A 3994-nucleotide genomic window follows, 5' to 3' on the forward strand; every position below is an offset into this window, starting at 1 on the left:
TTGAATTGTTGGGCAGTTGATAATTTCTTTCAGAACAACATGAGTTTCTTTCTCCATATGGGCTAGGGTAGTATATAGTCCATCCTCCTATAGTGCCTGTTTCCTTCCTTCCTGTTCCTTTATCCCACTTTTTCTCTAAAAACTCAGGACATTTTCTGAAGAAATCCAAAGCCTGTATTTCCCGTAAATCATTTCAGTGCAGAAGATATGACAGATATTCTATAAAAAATTGAATAGATTTTTGTCTATTTCCCTTGGACTTTCTAAGTCAAAGCGAGTCCCAGTTACTGGAATCATTATGGACAATTTTATATTTAAACAAAACAACCCAACCAACCCAATCAAAAAAAAAAAACCCCAAACAAAACAACCCCAAGGAAACCCCAATCAAAATCAAACAAAACAAGACAAACAGAGAAAACCCACCAAAATCAAAACAACAAAAAACACTCCAAGAAAAAGAAAGAAGGAAACATATCAACTGGTATCTAATATCTATTTAAAGAAAGTTTTCACAGAGCTGCAAAGGCATTCAGAACACTACAGGCCCTGTCTCTTGTTCTGACTCCTGACTGTGTTTCTTTCTGACTCTGATCCTGTTGCACATCATTAACGTAAGGCACAGAGAAATGTTACAGTTTGCTGTTTTTAGGAGAGCTAACCAAAAGTGTGAGGCCAGTTTACACTACATAAAATGAAGCATTGGATCATCTGGGAATTGTTGCATGTGAGAAGTGATTGATTCTCACATGAAACATTCTCCTGGCTTTCAAAAATCTGCCCTCACTTGAAACTTACACAGTGAAGCTGAGTTTGCTACTTCACGTTGTGAACTGTAAGGAATCACCTGTGGTTTCCCCTAGAAATTTGATTGACTCTAGAAATGCCTGTGCTCTGATGAAATAATGTTCTGTCTTTCATTAATGCCTAGTGATGTTGCTCTGATTTTTTTTCTCAGGTCTGACAGTCCTATCAATCATAACAAAACTGCCTGGGGTGGCTGAGTAAGGACTTGCAAGACATCTTGCCCGAGATCTAACTCTGCCATGTTAGTATTTGTATTTTTTTCCTACCTCTATGATTTCTTTACTCTGGCATATTGAATTTGTTTTCACAAAAAGGTGAAATAGGTCTGTTATGTAAGACTTGTTGCTTCTCTGATAACATAGCAAGAAAACTCAACCAAAAAACCTAAAAGCTGTTTGATAATCTGATTCTGGTGGAAATCTTGTGACATTTGAAGGTCAGTACAATTAAATTTCACACAAAAAGAAACCAACAAATATACATTTTTATTTTTCTGTTTATATACAGTTTTATTTTTATATACAGTTTATTTTTATTATTACAGGTTATATTATACCCAGTTTGAATGCTATATTTAGTTACAAGGCTTAGGCAAGGAACAAAGCCTTATGATGTCACAAGAGGAAGGTATTTGGTAACAACTATTCTCATGTGAAAAAAGGAAATTTCCTTGATCCTTCACTGCAAAATGTGTCCTGAGTTTTACTGTAGATGAATGTCAGAAGTTCTAATTGATTTGAATATCACTTAATATGTGTTCAGAAAATATTGAAATGAGTCCGGAACTCCTCAAAACCATGTGTTAGTTACCTGATTTTAGGATGAAAATTTAGGAAAAGTTGGTTTAAAAGTCTCTGACCTTGGAATAGTTGATTTGTAAATTTGGGACCATGCTGCATTAGCAAAGTCTTATGGAGATTATTCAACTAATGTTAAATGAGTTTAAGAAAAATTATAGGCTTAAAAGTATAGGAATAGAATAATCTAGTTACCCAATAATGTAAATATTTCTTCTAAAAATTTTAATTCCTGAGTATATTTATTTTGCAAAGAGGAGGTAACTGGCCTAATAAAGTGCTAAAAATTTCTCATATTTTGTGTTGTTCAATATATTTTGTATAGTGTGATGCTCTAGTTACTTTATTGCAGATGAGCATCTGTTACTATTTATTGGGCAAAGAATAGGCATTTCTGGCCCAGGGATTTTGGTACTTGCCAATTCAAATCCCAAGACAAATAATTTTAGTGTCAGTTATGTAGGACATATTCTGACACTACAGTTGGTAAATAGAACATGAACAGAAAAAAATCCAAGCAGCCATCAAAACAAAACATTACCATAGCTGACTGCAGAGTGTGAATATAAGACGGCAAAGAAATTAATTGCGGTCATTGTCCCCTGAGCTCTTCCCTGTAGCACTGGATGGAAGTTCTGCAAGGTTTCCAGGTGCCACTCAGCCATTTGCCAATCGCTGCTTTGACAGACCCCTAAACTGTTGGGATGGTATTAGGCTTAGGGGATATTTTCTTGTTCCTTTCCAACCTTGGCTGGAATTGGAAGTCAGGTGTTTAAATAAATAGATGCAACTCAATTGCTTTTGCCATCTCCTTGGGACAGATGATAATACATGGGCATTTTTTAAATCTAGGAAAACTGCTCATGTTTTTCTCTTCTAAAGAGGGATTTCAGTACATGGTGGCCCAACTTTGTATTTTATTACAGCTTATCTAGTTTTAAAACATCTTGGTTTTATATCTTAGTATTTATTTGGAAAAGTGCTTGAATCAAGTCTGATCTACTTATTCTACTTGTTGAAGTGAGGGGGAGACGACCATCCTTTAATGCATCGAACTCCGATTTATTGATTGATCAGTCACTTTAAATAACAGTGTTAATTAACTTCATGCATATTCCAAAATCCAGGTTTATGATAGGCTAACAGAGAAAACTCTAACCACTCCTTTTGTTTTACAATACCGACAATTGTTTACACAAAACAAAACCAGTGTTCCCACTGTGATATGAAAGGTTCCCAAAACTTCCACATCTGTTCCCAGGGTGCCATCTTTTCCCAGAGAGGGTGTTTTGCTTGTTATGGGAAGACTGCCTGAGAACCTTATTGTTTATAAAGTGATGCCTGAGAGAGTCTAATTGTTTATAGAAATCAGGCTGGGAACTGCTTTTGGAACTGCTTTGCAACTACCTTTTACTTTTCTTTTAATTGCATGGCTTCATGGCCTTTTTCTTTAAGCCATGCTTGAACTAAACTCCCGACATTCTACTTCTATTACAACTTCCTACAATATGTTGTCAGAATGATGGCAAGGCAGAACCTCCCTGTTTGGCTCCTGGACCATGTCTGTGTGTGTGAACTGAATTCCACAGGAAGAAAAGGGAAGCAAGCACTTGTCCTCCCTCGAGGAGCACTCCAGCCATGAGGCTATCACAGAAAAAGAAGTGTTACACTCCTACCCACCGCTCCTTCCTTCAGGTAACATTTCAAAAGTGAGAACTGGAACAGCTGTCTGTGGTACATTGAATGTAACTGGACACTTTCTTGCTGGATTGAGGTCCCAAAAATTATTTTGGCAGTGGTATGTCTTGTTTCTGGATCCTACTGTGCTATTGGGATTTGGGATTCTCTGCTAGTTAAGGCAATTTAAGTGCAATTTAAGCTGATAGATCTGAAGAACAACAAAGCACTGATGGATTTTGCTTACTACCAGTTGAAAGCAGAATGTTTTTCCAAGTAACCAATTTGTATTTGAATGTCTAAATTCCATCCCACTCCAAATGATTCATTATTGAATGAACAGCAGGAAAATTTGCAGGTATTTCACCCAGCTGCAGCACCATAAAAAGGCCCATAGCAGCAACAGCAGACACTTCGTTCTTAGAAGTCTGAGGAAGACTAGAATAAGAATGCACGTTTAGGGGACCAGGCTTAAAATATGAGGTTTTGGTTTGATAAGGCTGAGAAAAATATGAATATTTTCTCAGAAATTAATTAAAGTCCATTTTACCCCAGTTGGTGCTTAAACATATTGCTCTGGCCTGTGTAGGTTGCAGAAAGCTGTGAAGAAAAAATCCCACTCAGCCCAGTTTGCCTCATCGCTCTAGAATAAACTATTTCTGTGAAAAATTCAAATATAAAATTCAGACAGAATAATGAATTAAAATTATTTT

The sequence above is a fragment of the Ammospiza nelsoni genome, chromosome 3 (assembly GCF_027579445.1).
Source record: "Ammospiza nelsoni isolate bAmmNel1 chromosome 3, bAmmNel1.pri, whole genome shotgun sequence".
NCBI lineage: Eukaryota > Metazoa > Chordata > Aves > Passeriformes > Passerellidae > Ammospiza > Ammospiza nelsoni.